Below are 18092 nucleotides of genomic sequence, written 5' to 3' on the forward strand. Positions count from 1 at the left end.
GATACTTTTGATCACGTAGTGTACCAGTAAAAAGTCTGGCAGCTTGCCTCTGAATTGCTTCGATGTCTTCCTGTACTCCGACCTGGTACGGATCGCAAACACTCGAGCAGTACTCAAGGACAGGTCGCACTAGCATCCTAAACGCGGTCGCCTTTGCAAATGAACCACGCTTTTCTAGAATTCTCCCAATAAACTGAAGTCGACCATTCGCCTGTTCTACCACAATCCTCATGTGCTCGTTCCATTTCATATCGCTTTGCAACGTCATGCCCAGATATTTAAAAGACGTGACTGTGTTAAGCAGGACACAAATAATGCTGTATCCGAACGTTATGGGTTTGTTTATCTTACTCACCCGCATTAACTTACATTTTCCTGCATTTAGAGCTAGCTGCCATTCATCACAGCAACAGGAAATTTTATCTAAGTCAACTTGTATCCTCGTGTAGTCGCTCCACTTCGACACCTTACCGTACACCACGACATCATCAGCAAACAACCGCAGACTGCTGTCCACCCTGTCCGCCAAATCATTTATTTATACAGAGTATAATAGCGGTCTTATCACACTTCCCTGGGGCACCCTTGTCTCTGATGAACACTCGCCGTAGAGGACAACGTACTGCGTTCTACAGTTTAAGAAGTCTTCGAGCCACTCACGTATCTTTGAACCTATTCCATATGCTAGTAACTTCAACAGCCTGCAACGGGGCACCGCGGCTACAGCTTTCCGGAAATCTAGAAATATGGAATTTGCCTGTTGGTCTTCACCCGTAGCTAGCAGCATATCATGTGATAAAATGGCACGCTGAGTTTCGCATTCGCGATGCTTGCTAAAACCATGCTGGTTCGTGGACATAAGCTTCTCTGCCTCAAGAAAATGTATTATATTCGAACTGGGAGTATGTTCAAGGCTTCTGCAGCAAACCGATGTTTAGGATATCGGTCTGTAGTTTTGCGAGTATGTTCTTTTGCCCTTTTCATAGGCAGGAGTCACCTGCGCTTTTTTCCAGTCACCTGGGACCTTGCGCTGGGCTACAGATTAACGATAAATGCAAGCTAAGTAAAAGACCAGTGCCGTAGAGTACTCTTTGAAAAACCGAATTGGGATTACATCGGGACCTTGTGAATTATTTGTTTTCAACTCCGTTAGTTGTTTCTCTATTACAGGGATGCTTATTACTGTGTCGTCTAAACGCGAGGCTGTTCTATGGTCAAAGGACGGCACGTTTGTACCATTCTCCTTGCGTGAACGATTTCGTGAACGTCATATTTAAAACTTTGGCTTTCGTTTTCAACTGCCACACCAGACTGACCAACAAGTGAATGGATGGAAGCCTCAGACAAACTCAACGATTTTACATAGGACCAGTATTTCCTCCGGTTCTCTATCAGATCTTTTGGTTCGAGAATCATTCTTTTCATAAACGCACGAATCTGTACAAACCTTTGCTTGTCGTCATTTGCGAGTTCACTTTTGAACCGAGAGTGCAACAGCATCTCCTTCCTGAGCATTTTCCGGATATCGTTACTAGTGGGTCTTCTCCATCCTTGATCTACTTACTAGGCACATAATTCTCCAGACCACGACTGCTTAAACTTTGCCTATAATTCCTCTACGTCCATCTTACTGGAAGTAAGTGATGTCAGTACACTGTTTAAGTGAGATGCTAAGAACTGTTTGTCAGTTCTTTGTACCAAAAACACTCTCCTAGCCTTCTTCACTGATTTATTAAAGTTCGTAACCGTAGTTGCTACAGTGACATTATGATTGCTAATCCCCGTTTTCCTACGACGTTATCCTAAACGTCCGGCCTATTTGTAGCTACAAGGTCTGAGATATTTCCGTTGCGTTTGGGCTACCGAACTAGCTGCTCAAGAAAGTTTTTGGAGCATGTGTTCAAAAGTACTTCGCGAAGAATCCATAGACATCCCAGTCTATATTCATCGTCCCTTGAAGCATGTGAACATGATTTTATTCATCGTATTTGTTGCAGTACTGTTTGAATCATTGTCATTTTTGTCATGTGTACAGTTGCAGCCTGTATATTTAAAATCTTAAGTCCAATTGTTTTATGCTGTTGCGGTCTTCAGTCCGAAGACTGGCTTGATGTCGCTCTCCACACTAGTGTATCTTTCATCTGTACATGCCTACTGTAACCTTGAACTTGTTTCCTAATGTCAAACCTTTGTGCCCCTCTACAATGTTTACCTCCTACACTTACCTCTGTTACCAAATTAACGATCCCTTCATGTTTCAGAATGTAACTTATCAAAGAATCCTTTCGTTTAATCAATTCAAGTCATTAATTTCTTTCCCCCGCGACTCTTTTCAGTATCCCTTTTATTAATGATCTAATCTACCCATCTAACTTTCAGCATCCTTCTGTGACAACAGATTAAAAAAAATGTATTCTATTCACTTCCGCACTAGGCTACGCTCCTGACAAATAAGTACAGAAAAAGACTTAATAACACTTAAATTTATATTCTGTGTTTGATGTTGTGGTCTTCAGTCCGAAGACTGGTTTGAGGCAGCTCTCCATGCTACTCTATCCTGTGCGAGCCTCTTGATCTCCGAATAACTACTGCAACCTACATTCATCTGAATCTGCTTACTGTATTACAAAAAAAAAAAAAAAAAAAAAAAAAAAAAAAAAAAAAAAAAAAAAAAAATGGCTCTGAGCACTATGGGACTTAACATCTGAGGTCATCAGTCCCCTAGAACTTAGAACTACTTAAATCTAACTAACCTAAGGACATCACACACATCCATGCCCGAGGCAGGATTCGAACCTGCTACCGGAGCGGTCACGCGGTTCCAGACTGAAGCGCCTAGAACCGCTTGGCCACACCGGCCAGCTACTGTATTCATCTGTTGGTCTCCCTCTACGACCATTGCCGCCACCCCCCCCCCCCCCCCACTTCCCACCAGTACTGGACTGGTGATCCCTTGATGTCTCAGAATGTGTCCCATCAACTGATCCCTTCTTTTCGTCAAGTTGCGCAACGAATTTGTCTCCTCATTTCCTACTCATTAGTTATTTGATCGACCTATCTAATCTTGAACATTCTTCTGTCGCACTACATTTCGAAAGGTTCTGCTCTCTTTTTATTTAAATCGTTCATCAGCCACGTTTCACTCCATACATTGTGACAGTCCATACAAATAGCTCCAGAAAAGATTTCCTAACACTTGAATCTATACTGGATGTTAATGTATTTCTCTTCTTCAGAATTTCTTTCCTTGAAATCGCCAGTCTGTATGTTATATCCTCTCTTCCTCGGCCATCATCAGTTATTTTGCTGCCGAAATAGCAAAAATCACCTACTACCTTAATTGTCTCGTTTCGTGATCTCATTTCGTTAGCTTCCCCTGAATTAATTAGACTACATTCTATTAAACTTGTTTTGATTTTATTGACGTTCATTTTATATTTTCCTTTCAAGACACAGTCCATTCCACTCAACTATTCTTCCAAGTCCATTGCAGTCTATGACTATTACAATGTCATCGGCAAACTTTGAGGTTTTTATTTCTTCTCCGTGAACTTTAATTCATATTCCAACATTTTCTTTGGCTTCTTTAACTGCTTGTTCAACGTACATATTAAATATTAACGGGAATAGGCTGCAACCCTGTCTCACTACCTCCTCAACAACTGCTTGCGTTTCATACCCCTCGGCTCTTACAACTGCCGTCTGTAAGTAACTTTTCGCTCCATATATTTTACCCCTTCTACCTTCAGAATTTCAAGTAGAGAATTCCATTCAACATTGTCAAAAGCTTTCTCTTAAGTCTGCAAATGCTACAGAAGTATGTTCGTCTTTCCTTTCTAAGGTAAGTCGTAGGGTCAGTACTGCCTCGCATGTTCTTTCATTTCTCTGGAATCCAAACTTATCCACCCCCGAGGTCGGCTTCCACCACTTTTTTTTCCATTCTTCTGTAAGAATTCGTGTTAGTATTTTGCAACCATGACTTATGACATCTGTCAGCAACTGCTTTCTTTGGAATAGGAATTACGACACCGTTCTTGAAGTCTCAACGTATTCTGACTGCCTCATACATCTCTCACACCAGATGGAAGAGTTTTGTCATGGCTGATTCTCTCAAGGTAGTTCTGACGGAATATCGTCTATCCCCAGGATCTTGTTTCGATTTAGATCTTTCAGAGCTCTGTCAAATTCTTCTCACAGTGTCGTATCTCCCATCTCATCATCATCTACTTCCTCTTCCACTTCTATAATATTGTGCTCAAGTACATCTCCCTTGTATAGACCCTCTACACACTTCATTCAGCTGTCTGCTTTCTCTCTCCTTTGCTTAGGACTGGTTTTCCACCTGAGCTCTTGATATTTGTGCAGGTGGTTCTCTTTTCTCCCACGCTCTCTTTAATTTTCCTGTAGGCAGCGTCTGTCTTTTCCCTAGCGATATATGCTTCTAAATCCTTACGTTTGTCCTCTAGCCATTCCTGCTTAGCTATTTTGCACTTTCTGTCAGTCTCATTTTTTAAACGTTTGCATTCCCTTTCACCTGCATCATTTGCTGCATCTTTAAATTTTCTCCTTTCATCATTTAAATTTAATATCTCTTGTGTGATCCAAGTATTTCTACTAGACCTTGTATTTTTACCTAATTGACCCTCTGCTGCCTTCACTATTTCATCTCGTGAAGCCACCCATTCGTCCTCTACTGTATTCCATTCCCCTGTTCTACGTAGGTTCTGCCTATTGCCTCTTCCGAAACTGTCAACAGCCTCCAGTTCTTGGATCTTATCCAGGTGCCATCTCCTTAATTTCCTACGTTTTTCCAATTTATTCAGTTATAATCTACAGCTCATAACCAATAAATTGTGGACAGAGCACACATCTGCCTCTGGAAATGTCTTACAATTTAAAATCTGGTTACTAAATCTCTTTCTAACCATTATATAATTAATCTGAAACATTCCAGTGTCTCCAGGTCTCTGCCACGTACACAACCTCCGTTTATGATTCCTAAACCAGCTGTTAGCGATGATTAAGTTATGCTCTGTGTAAAACTCTACCAAGCGGCTTTCTCTTTCATTCACTTCCCAAGCTCATATTCACGTACTCTTCTTCCTTCTCTTCCTTTTCCTACTACCGAATTCCAGTCCCAGATCACAAATTTTCGTCTCCTTGAACTACATGAATAATTTATTTTATCTTATCATACAGTTCTTCGATCTCTTCATCGTCTGTGACGTTAGTTGGCATACGAAATTGTACTACTGTGGTAGGCGTGGGCTTCGCCTCTATCTTCACTACGATAAAGCGTTCACTATGCTGTTCATAGCAGTTTACCAGCATTCCTAATTTCTTATTCACTATTAAACCGATTCCTGCATGATCCTATTTGACTTTGTATTTAGAACTCTGTATTCACCTTACCCGAGGTCCTGTTCCTCCTGTCACTGAACTTCACTAATTCCCACTATATCTACATTCAACCTATTTATTTCCCTTTTTTAAATATGTAACCTACCTACCTGATTAAGGGTTGTAATATTCCACTCTCTGATCCGTAGAATGCCAGTTTTGTTTCTTCTGATGGTGACATCCTCCCGAGCAGTCCTCACCAGAAGATTCGTATGTGGGAATATTTTACCTCCGAGATATTTTTACCCCCCCCCCCCCTTCCTATGAATTCTGTACCTTGTCGTCGGTGTGATGGCTTGCGTGTCTCAGCGATACAGGTAGCCGTACCGTAGGTGCAAGCACAACCGAGTGGTATCTGTTGAGAGGCCAGACAAACATGTGCTTACTGAAGAGAGGTAGCAGCCTTTTCTGTAGTTGCAGGTGCAATAGTCTTGTGGTTAACTGATCTGGCATTGTAACATCAACCAAACTGGCATTGCTGTGCCGGTACTAAGAACAGCTGAAAGCAAGGGGAAACTATAGTCGTAATTTTTACATATGGCATGGAGCTCTACTGTATGGCTTAATGATGATGGCGTACTCTACTGCATGGTTAAATTTATATTCTATGTTAACAAATTCTTCCTGCTCAGAAACGATTTTCTTAAAGTTGCCGGTCTACATTTTACATGTACTTTACGTTGTTCGTTGTCTGTTATTTGTTGGCCCAACAGCACAATTCCTCTTCCACTTTTAGTGTCTCATTTAATAATCTAATTCCCTTGCCATTGCCTGATTTAATTCGACTACATTCCGCTAGCAATTTTTTTTATTTTCGTTGTTGTTATTCGTCTTATAACCTCTTTCCAAGATACAACACATTTCATTTCACTGAACTTCAACCAAGTCCTTTGCTGTGTCTGCCAGAATTGCAATGTCATTAGCAAACCTCGAAATTTTTATGTCTTCTCCAAGAAATTTAGTTCCCCTTATAAATTTTTCTTTGGTTTCCTTTAATGCTTGCTCATTGTACGCATTGAACGACATCGGGGACAGGTTACAACTTTGTCACACATCCTTCTGAACTACATATTCCGTTTTACGCCCTTCGGTTCTCACAATTGTAGTCCGGTTTCTGTACAAGTTGTTGAGCACCTTTCGCTCCCTGTATTTTTATCTCTGATACCTTCACAATTTTGAAGAGTGTATTCAAGTAAACATTGTTACTAGCTTCATTTCGCGAAACCTAGCGAGGTGATAGAGTGGTTGACGCACACAACACTCATTAGGGAGGAGAGGGAATTCGAGCTCGCTACAGGAGACGTAAATCTGTGTCTTCCATGATTGCCGAAGGCCGGTTAAGGTGAATGCCACAATAGTTCCTGTGGAAATGCCACAGCCGATTTCCTTCCCAATCCCTGTCCGATAGGAACTTGTGATATTTACTTCACGCCGACAGGACGTAAAGTCCAAACCTGTGTCTCTTGACGCCTGGGCATGAGAATTGTTTCCACTTACTAAGTCAACAATATGGCCGTTTGCTGTCTCGTGTCCAGTCATGCAATGAAGTCTTTCACGACCTTATGTCGTAGTTGCTGATGAGCCTTCTGGGCTGTATGGCCATGGTCGAAGCAACTCTTCGGTTGCTGACGATTCGTCCAGAGCTGCACTCGACATCTTCGGAGATTTTCCAGCGACGCTGAGTCTTGTCGATTAATGAGTCGGACGTTCGGGTGCGATGTTAATACTGTGTAAAGTGGACGTAGTCGAGTTTACACGTGATCAGCAGAGATAATTTTTTTCGGAGATGAAACTTAACCGTCGATTGTCGCCTGTAAAAGACAAAACCTTATCTATCGATTCTGCAGAGCGACTGTCCATAAAAATCGAGTTTCACGTCTTCTCCTTTCCGCTTAAAATTGTCGCTTTACTTATGTATTTCGATGGCTTCTCTGTATAATCGTAGATAATAGTTTCCCATAGTAGATAAAATTTTGATTTGCTGACTGGTACATCTGATTTCTCTGTTTTCCGTAGTCGACAAAGACTTACCTTCTTTCAGTCATAAATTTCTTTGGCAATTAAGGAAAGTAGAAATATCAACTAGAGCAGTGCATGTTCTTCAGTCAGGAAATCATAAAGTGAACTTTTCCGAAATCAAACTTTTGTCTACTGTGACGCGCTATTATCCACGACTACATAGAGAAGCAGTCGAAATATATAGGCATTGTGACACTTTAAACAGAAAAGAAGCCATGAAACTCAATGATATATGTACAGTGGCTCTGCGGAACCGAAACATAAGTTTTTATCTTTGACGAGAGACAATCGACAGTCAAGTTTTATCTCTGACAAATATTACCTCTGCTGATCATGTGTAAACTGCACCACGCCCATTTTACATGGCCATTTTACATGCCGCTCACCGACGTTCGGCTCATCAGTTGACAGGACTCAGCGTCCCCAGGAGCACCTCTGAAGATGTCTGGTGCAGCTCTGGACGAGACATCCGAAACAGAAAAGTTTCTTCGACCACAGCCATATGACGCGAAAGACTCATCAGCAACTTGTGTCCAATGTCACGGGAATTCAGGTGCTCTTATCATGAAAACAACTATTGTTTCTGATACCCAAATATGTAAGAGCACCTTTGTGGCATCATCAGTGGGTATTTTTATTCAGTCCATATTTTCAACAGAGATAAGCTCCGAAGGTGCTCCTTTACATTATTATGTAGGTTATGTAGTTACTTTCAAGGTATATTATCCCATCTGCATGTTCGTCTGCTGTGGAAAGATGAACATATACACCGTGAACGTTATTGATAAGCCACAGTGGAAAACTACCATTTAGAACAAATGTGGCAAGCCTTATAATAATGTAAAAAAGGTTTTCCAGAACCTAACATTCTAGAAAATAAGAACTCAACAGAAGTACCTTCTGATGATTGTAAGAAGATCCTGATACATGTTTGGACATTAAAAAACGGTTGTTTTTATAAGAGACGGACATGTGTTTCTATTAATTTAGCCTGCAACCGCGGGCGGTGGTAAGAGCTTCAGAACAATATTGCTGTTATTTGTGTCCAATAGTTTTACGCTAGCAAAATAATGTACTTGCAGCGAATTAGAAATTCTCACGGGAGCAATGAAGTGGGGGTGAAGCGTGGAGGCAAACATGGTGCAGGGAGCGCGCAATATTTGTGTCGCGGCGGTGGCCTCGCGTAATGGTAATGAACTTGAATGTAAAAGGCGGGCACAGGTAGCAGGTCAGGGACCGCGCCGCCCAGTCACGTGATCGCCGCCGCCTCGCGCCAATCGGAAGCGCTGCAACCATGCCTCCCGCACAAAGAAGGCTCTCGCCTGTTGGCGAGCCACGATACATATATATAGGTGCAGCCGGAAAAAGTACGCCGCGGGATATAAATTATTTCCGGATATCCACGGGAAATAGTCGTCTATTTCTCAACACCGAAATATGGGAGTCGTGAAATATTGCACTGCGGTGGCAGCGCTTTTCATTCGAACAAAGTTCTCAAAAATAAATGGGGATATTACTGTGTCATTTGAGAGTAATTGTATGTTCAATAGATTTTACGGAGCGTACGCCATAATTCCTGACAGATGCCGTACGTTTTCCTCCGCAAAGGAGGGTAATAACGGAAGTTTCGACCGCGGCGTAAGCGTAACGGTTTTATGACACGATCGGAGGAGTGCGGTGATGACTGCCGAGAAATGCAGTCATTGGAGTATTTTATAACTTAGTCTTATCCGTCTGTGGCAAATCATTTGTTGCCACATCACGTAAACACTATGATTCCAGAGGGTATTTTCACTCTCCAGTGAAGACCTCAAAACAATGACTCCATGTCGATATGTCATGTCTGATAAACTAAATGTCCCGTTACTGTTTTTGGACACTCATGTATCACTATAGCCGCCAAATTGTGAAAACAGAATCAAGACCAACCCAGACCGTGGTGAAATTGCTATAATTTACAACAAAATTAGGTTGAGAATTTTCTGAAATGCAAGTACCCTAGATTTTTCGTAAGGTGCCTGTCAACAGTACAAGAAAGAAATTTAGAGTTTTGCTCAATGAAGGAGTTAGTTTATTTGACAGCAATCAGGCTCAAACAGACTTTTCTGTTGCCGCATATTATTTCATTACTTATTTTCCCAGCCCTGTTGACAATGGTTACGGCACACGCTGGAAAGTATGAGCACGCTATTAATCGTTTGCTATGAATGTTTTTACGAATTCTGCGTGTTTTTAATTTGTAATTATAACTCCTTTCCACATATGGCAAATCTTTATACTCACAACTTAATGTTAAACACACGTTAAAATTGCATCATAATTGTATTTAGCTAGTATCTTCTAAGACTAAGCAGGTTGCAAATGACAAACATTGGCCAGTAAAACTGAGTGGGTTTGTTAATAATAACAACAATAATAATAACACTATGAATGCCATGTGAGTGACAGTGATTTACCAGCCGTCACACGCCTTTCCACATTCATTATATTTACAGCCACTAGCGAAACTATTGCAATAGGAATCCAAATGGTTTATATTGAAAGCATTAGTACTACATCGGCACACACTGACAGTAGAATAGTTCTCGGAAAGGAAAAAGGCAAAATACTATTCTTTAATGACAGGGGGCGATCCTTTTGTGTTGTAACAACAAACTGGCTGATCAACAGGAAATTTTACGTGTCGTCGTCAGTATTTAAAACGAAATCCAGCTTTTTCACTACTCTTCCGTATTAAGAAATTCAGTGACACCAAATGATTTGAATTACAAGTATGTTGTATCTGAAACAGTCACGAAGGATGCAGATTTTTGCGCCAGCGCGGTGGTAGGAATGTGTCATTAGCGCGCCAAGCGGCGTGTTGACGCGCGCAGTTGGTACCACAAGCGCCTACACCTGTGTTTACTACGACCACGTGCTCCCGTTGCGCTCGATCGGATGCGGCGTTTGAAGTATACATGGAACAATTTTTTAAATTCTACAACTATTTCCTAAGGCAAATGCGTTTCTTAAGCATTTATGGGTGACTGCCGAAAATAGCCGCAAGTATCGAGCCGTAATGTTTTAGCTGCGCGATCACACACGTACCGCGAGAGGCTTTTACTCGAAGTGAAGCAGTAATTTTCTCGAAAAAAAATTGAAATTCTTGCAGTACTCACCACTGCCAGTCGCGTTGCCTGTGTGTTCGAGGAAACACGCCTCGGTCAGGCACTGGAGCACGTGCTCCGTCCCTCGAAGATCAGAGAGCCTTCCGCGGGTATTGTTTTATTTGCTTTGACTAACGTCGTGTGATTCTTAGTGGATGCTTTCGGGCAAAAACTTATTATCACCGGGAAGGTAAATAATAGGAATGTGGTGTCGGCGCAGTGTGCAGGGAACGAGCCGGGAGATTCAGAAGCGCGCGGGAAGCAGCATGGCTGCTGGGGCGCTTTGTGCTGCGAGGGCAGGACGCGGGACCGCGTGCGTGTGAGCCGGCGGCGCGCAACACACCACCTCGCTGGCGCACAGTTATAAACGCACTGATGGCACAGCCGGCCAGTCGCCTGCATAGTTGGAGGGACTGCCGCTGGGCGAGGGGAGGGGGCGCGTGGCGGGGTGGCGGCCGGTGGTGGGGGGGCCGCGGCCGAGGGTGGGGGCCGGCGGGCGGGTCGATTCGGCGCGCGCCGCAACCGGCACACGAGGAAAAACCTCACGCCGCCAAACATTTACAGCTGCCTATAAACGGAATTTTTAAGCTTTCGCATCATAAAGGAAACGGTCCCCTGGAGGGTGCACGGGAGCGATTACGTACAGAGCCTGCGCCGTCTCTTCAAGGCCAACAGCAACAGTCACCCTCGGACGGAAGAGTCTGGTCAGGGACACCTCTATTGAAAACAGTGCCTGTTGCAATCATAAATTCTTTTCCTGTTTCCGCTTCTCTCAATGGCCAAGAAAAATTATCGTTCACAAATATGCTTACTGTATCTAAGAAATGGGAATACAATAAACCAGTTCATAATCTTTTCATAGATTTAACAGAAGCATATGATTCAGTATTGCAGTCAAAATTGTACAGAATTCTTTTGGAACTTGGAAAACCAAAGAAGTGTGTTCGACTTATAGAAGCGAGTTTGAAAAACACAAAAGGTAGAGTACGCGTGGGGAAATTGGAGTCAGAAGAATTTGTAATAAAGAACGGACTTAAGCAGGGAGATGCCCTGTCTCCGCTACTTTTTAATTTAGCCCTAGAATATACAGGGTGTTACAAAAAGGTTATGTGGACATGTGTCCGGAAACGCTTACTTTCCATGTTAGAGCTCATTTTATTACTTCTCTTCAAATCACATTAATCATGGAATGGAAACACACAGCAACACAATGTACCAGCGTGACTTCAAACACTTTGTTACAGGAAATGTTCAAATGTCCTCCGTTAGCGAGGATACATGCATCCACCCTCCGTCGCATGGAATCCCTGATGCGCTGATGCAGCCCTGGAGAATGGCGTATTCTATCACAGCCGTCCACAATACGAGCACGAAGAGTCTCTACATTTGGTACCGGGGTTGCGTAGACAAGAGCTTTCAAATCTCCCATAAATGAAAGTCAAGAGGGTTGAGGTCAGGAGAGCGTGGAGGCCATGGATTTGGTCCGCCTCTACCAATCCATCGGTCACCGAATCTGTTGTTGAGAAGCGTACGAACACTTCGACTGAAATGTGCAGGAGCTCCATCGTGCATTAACCACATGTTGTGTCGTACTTGTAAAGGTACATGTTCTAGCAGCACAGGTAGAGTATCCCGTATGAAATCATGATAACGTGCTCCATTGAGCGTAGGTGGAAGAACATACAGTACATACTGACGAAACTAAAATGAGCTCTAACATGGAAATTAAGCGTTTGCCGACACATGTCGACACAACATCTTTTCTTTATTTGTGTGTAAGGAATGTTTCCTGAAAGTTTGGCCGTACATTTTTGTAACACCCTGTATTGTACGAATGGCAGCAGATAATTCAGAGGGTGTGGAGTTAAATGGAAATATTAAGATATTAGGGTATGCAGATGATCTAAACTTCATTAGCGATAGGAAAGAATCTCTAACAGCAAATGCGAATGCGTTAATCGAGGCTAGTGAAGATGTAGGTCTAAGGATAAGTGAAGACAAAACTAAATACCTGGTTACGACTAGAATGCCAACAGCAGTAGATAAGGAAATGTTAAGAGTTGGAGACATGCAGTTTGAAAAAGTGAACACATTTAAGTACCTAGGCGTGGACATCACTTCGAGAAATGATATTGAATCCGAACTGAAGAAGAGATTACGGGCGGGAAATGCGTGCTACTTCTCACCGAGCCGCGGTGGTCTAGCGGTTCTGGGCGCTCAGTCCGGAACCGCGCAACTGCTACGGCCGCAGGCTCGAATCCTGTCTCGGGCATGGATGTTTGTGATGTCCTTAGGTTAGTTAGGTTTAAGTAGTTCTAAGTTCTAGGGGACTGATGACCACAGATGTTAAGTCCCATAGTGCTCAGAGCCATTTGAACCATTACTTCTCACCGAATAAATTACTTTCATCACGGATATTGTCTAGGTTCAAATGGTTCAAATGGCTCTGAGCACTATGCGACTTAACTTCTGAGGTCATCAGTCGCCTAGAACTTAGAACTACTTAAACTTAACTAACCTAAGGACATCACACACATCCATGCCCGAGGCAGGATTCGAACCTGCGACTGTAGCGTATTGTCTACGAATTTAAAGATTAGAATATACAAAACTATTATTCTACCAGTTATGCTGTATGGGTGTGAGACTTGGTCTCTCACTGTGCAAAACGAAAAGCCGTTTCGAGTATTTGAAAACAAAATTTTGGGGAAAATTTTCGGAGCAAAAAGGGATGACATTAGGGGAGAGTGGCGAAAACTGCATAACGAAGTGGTTCACGAACTCTATTCAAGCCCTGACATCAGTATTATTAAATCACGTAGGCTGCGATGGGCGGGTCACGTAGCTCGAATGGATGAAGGCAGGGCAACGCGCAGAGCACTGGTAGGGCACCTAGAAGGAAAACGTCCTGTTGGGAGACCGAGGCGTAGATGGGAGGACAATGTGAAGGCTTATTTGAGGAGCCTGGATATTGAAGGTGAATAAAAGGAAATGGCCCAAGACAGGGACAGATGGCGAAAATACGTTGCTGCGGTAATGGACTCTCGAGTCCGGAATGACCAGTGAGTAAGTAAGTATCTGTACGAAATACTCAGCGTCTGTTTGCTCATTACGTACATAAAATATTTGTAACCGTACCTAGTCAAACAACTGTTTGAATGGCTGTACAAATATGGAAGTATTGTGTGTTAAACACAGAATTCCCACCCCTATCGAGGCATTCAAGATCTCACCGTCATGTCTAAAGTTATGCATTACTTTTGAAAGACTACAAATTACGCAAAAATGTTAGCGATAATTCGACATTTATGAAAAATCGTAAAGTTACATAAAATTAAAGTATTTTAAATATTGGTCCTGGTAGGTACATTTTACGTGTTTGATGGCTTCCACGGAGATTAATGTGACTACCTTTCAAAAGCATGAACAACCACCTTTTGCAGCGCCGACCGCTTCGAAAGGTGCAGGAAGAGTCAATGAGGTTTTGGAAGATGACAATAGGGATGTGGAGCCCCAGTGCAATGGCCGGCCGCGCTAGATTTCTTGGTTGAGGATCCTTAGAGCGTACAGTCCAACCGAGGTGGTACCACGGATTCTCCATTGGGTTAAATCTGGGGAGTTTGTTGGCCATGGGGGTACGATAAACTCACTCTGGTGCCCTTCGCACAGTATGGCATGTTGCACGGTCCCGCTGGTAAGTGCCATCGTGCCGAGGACAAAGCAAATTGGTTTCAGGGGTGGACATGGTCCCCAAGGATATTTGCATACTTGTATTGATCAATTGTGCCTTCCATAACGATAAGATTACCCAGAAAAGCCATGGAAACATTTAACAGACCATAACGCTCCCTGCTCCAGCGTGGTCCCCTCCTATGATCATTGCATTGCATCACACGCCAACGATGGAGCATGAAACGTGATTCACCTGAAAAGGCCACCTGTCGCCGCTCAGTGGACATTCAGTTCCGGAATTGTAGTGCAAATTGTAGCCCTTGTTGCCAATGAACAGCAGTCAGCATGGGTGCATGAACTACGCACCTGCTGCGAATACCCATAAGCAGCAAGGTTCAAAAATGGTTCGAATGGCTCTGAGCACTATGGAACTTAACATCTGAGGTCATCAGTCCCCTGGAACTTAGAACTACTTATATCTAACTAACCTAAGGGCATCATACACATCCATGCCCGAGGCAGGATACGAACGTGCAACCGCAGCGGTCGCGCGGTTCCAGACTGCAGCGCCTAGAACCGCTCGGTCACATCGACCGGCCAGCAAGCTTCGCTGAACAGTCGTTTAGGAGACGCTCTTGGTACCTTCTTGGTTCATCTGGGCTGTCAGTTGCTCAACAGTTGCACTTTTGCGTTTGCAGTCTTTCTCGGCGTATTCCACTGATGAATTCTTCTCGGGTTATCAGCCGAGTGGTGGCGTCGTCTTGTCTCAACGTTTCAATGAGTTTCGTACCCATCGCCAGAAGATGATGGGTACGGAACTCATTGAAATGCTGCGACAAGACGACGCCACAACTCGGCTGATAACGCGAGAAGAATTAGTCAGTTGCACTTTTATTCGTCCGTACACATCTTCGCAACCGTCGCTCACCCCTGTCATCTATGGCCTGTGGTGCATCACAGTGGCCGCGGCGTCGGTTTTGGATAGCGCCGTTTTGCCATGCACGGTATATTTTAACCACGTCGGTACGCGAACAGTTTATAGGCTTAGCCGTTTCGGAAATGCTTCAGCCCTCGATCCGAAAGCTAATGATCATGCCCTTTCGGACGTCAGATAAATCGCTCTGTTGCTGCATTACGACTGCACTGTTTTTGTGGCAGTTTACTATTACACAGCGTCACCGATTCAGATTCGGTCCAACTGTCTCGGTGGATAAGTGAGAGAAGACTCAACACAACGGCTGAATAACAGCTGAACTAGCACTTTGAAGGAGTGGCGGTGGAGCTTTAAGTTCCGTGACACCCTCCGACGGAGGAAATACAGAGGAGGGGTGCAGTAATGCTCCAACTCTACGGGGAAAGAAAAAAGTGGTGGGACGAGAACAAGACACTGCTAATGATTGTACGAAAAGGGCCTATCGTCAGTCATAGCCAGAATCTGAGTCCTCCAGGATGGTGAGCGAAACGGGTTGTCGGTGCCAGCGCCGTGGAACTGTGGTGCCGATGGTTTGTAGTCCAGCGACCGTCTCACGGAGGGCTTCCACTTTACTGTGTAGTTGTCGAGCCCTACGGCGAATGGTCGTCTTGAGAAGGACCGTATTTGTTTCCTCATGCAGACTGACAATCCTGGTGAGCGGAGGGGCGTGAAGACTCCACCGGAGAACTTCATTCTGTAGGCGCTAGAGCGTCAGCATCCGGGACTTACTAATCGTGGCCCACGCAGAGGAACCATATGTTAGTGAGGGTAGTACAACGGAGTGATACAGCCGAAGCTTGGTATCTAAATTCAGCTTTCGGCTGGAGAAGAGCGGGTACATGGCCCTAGTCAACTTTAACCCTTTATGGGCGATGTATTCTGCGTGGCGGTGAAAGAAAAGTTTCTTATCCAACCAGACCCCGAGATACTTGGTATCTTGGGCCCACGGGACCCGGACGCCCCCGACTGAGATGTTGTGGCGGAGTACAGGGCTCCATTTAGTGGAATATACTGACGTAGTTTTGGCGGCATTGAGGGCAATCTTATTGGAGCGGCACCAGCTGACCGTTGCGTCCACTTACCTTTGGAGGCGAGCAATGAGTTGACGATTTATACACCCTTTCGTGCTTATGAAAACATACAATCCGAAAAAAAATGTTAACATGCTTCAGCTTACAAGAGCTACATTCAGACAAGTTACAGAATTACAATTGCACGTTTTTCAAATAAAAGCTGAAAGTAATTACTTCGAATTAATAAATGTGTAACAGTTGTAATGAAAGAGGTATCAAATTCGAGAGTAGTGGTACGACCTGTAACGAGTAAAATTCGAACCATCGTGAACTATTGAGGGGAACAACTGAGACTCGATGCATTGTTAACTGTTTAGCTACCTGTTTACTTGTTTGTAAACATACTTTTTTGAAGCTGTGAACATGCAGAAAGTCCTTAAAGGAAGCTGCCAGTATATTATAAAAAAAACATACAGCGCAAACTGAAAACACATCAGGTAACTCTTTCTAAACCAAACTATGTTAACAGTTTTAAAGTATCGGACTACACAGTTTCATAATAGCGATAAGCCCTTTTAACTAGTGACGTCGTTGGGTGTGAAACGTTTTTAAATCGACTTGAATTCTATTACTGTTATCCTCTATTGTTTCTCTAAAGCATAACGTAAGTTGTATACTATTTCTGCACTTGCACTCTACATATATAAGTATTGTATCACTTCTTCTATTAAAGAAAAGTCTATATGCCCATTATATTATGTAGTAACACCTGGCAGTTTCAGAGTCACTTCATAATGGCTAATACGAATGCTGAAACGCGTCGTGTGGCTTAGGACAATCATTGCACGCATATGTATGGCGAGCCAGTAAGTCATTACGCAAAATATTTCAAGAACACCGTAACTTAAATAATCCCGCGTTAAAATGCATTTACGTGATGTGGGGCAGAGCATCATAAGCCCATCACAAAATTTAACAATACTTCATAAAAAGAAAAAAAAACATATTTTGCATATATTAGAAAAAGTGGAAATTTTCAGATATAAAAAAATGCGCAGTTCATGTTGAATAATCAATTAGATTTAAAGCACCATAGAGCATAAATTAATCATAGCTAACACTTGGTTCAAGAACCATGAAAGAAGGTTGTATACATGGAAGAACCCTGGAGATACTAGAGGGTATCAGATAGATTATATAATGGTAAGACAGAGATTTAGGAACCAGGTTTTAAATTGTAAGACATTTCCAGGGACAGGTGTGGATTCTGACCACAATCTATTGGTTATGAACTGTAGATTGAAACTGCAAAAAGGTGGGAAGTAAAGGAGATGGGACCTTGATAAACTGACTAAACCAGAGGTTGTAGAGAGTTTAAGGGAGAGCATAAGAGAACAATTGACAGGAATGGGGGAAAGAAATACAGTAGAAGAAGAATGGGTAGCTTTGAGGGATGAAGTAGTGAAGGCAGCAGACGATCAAGTAGATAAAAATACGAGGGCTAGTAGAAATCCTTGGGTAACAGAATAAATATTGAATTTAATTGATGAAAGGAGAAGATATAAAATACAGTAAATGAAGCAGGCAAAAAGGAATACAAACGTCTCAAAAATGAGATCGACGGGAAGTGCAAAATAGCTAAGCAGGAATGACTAGAGGACAAATGTAAGGATGTAGAGTCTTGTCTCACTAGGGGTAAGATAGATACTGCCTACAAGAAAATTAAAGAGACCTTTGGAGAAAAGAGAACCACTTGTATGAATATCAAGAGTTCAGATGGAAACCCATTTCTGAGCAAAGAAGGGAAAGCAGAAAGGTGGAAGGAGTATATAGAGGGTCTATACAAGGGCGATGTACTTGAGGACAATA

The 18092-nt window shown here is 43.0% G+C and overlaps 1 protein-coding gene across 7 annotated transcripts in view; it reads right to left on the reverse strand.

The window, feature by feature from the left end:
* The window catches only part of LOC124721404 (protein O-linked-mannose beta-1,2-N-acetylglucosaminyltransferase 1-like), a 2183308-nt gene extending 2172383 nt beyond the window's left edge, over positions 1-10925 (reverse strand). For all 7 annotated transcript variants that reach the window (XM_047246347.1, XM_047246348.1, XM_047246345.1 and 4 more), the window contains exon 1: positions 10578-10925. The gene's annotated coding sequence lies outside the window, so the exon portion shown is untranslated. The remainder of the gene's footprint in view (positions 1-10577) is intronic.
* Positions 10926-18092: the final 7167 nt, after the last annotated feature.

Source organism: Schistocerca piceifrons, chromosome X (assembly GCF_021461385.2).
Source record: "Schistocerca piceifrons isolate TAMUIC-IGC-003096 chromosome X, iqSchPice1.1, whole genome shotgun sequence".
NCBI lineage: Eukaryota > Metazoa > Arthropoda > Insecta > Orthoptera > Acrididae > Schistocerca > Schistocerca piceifrons.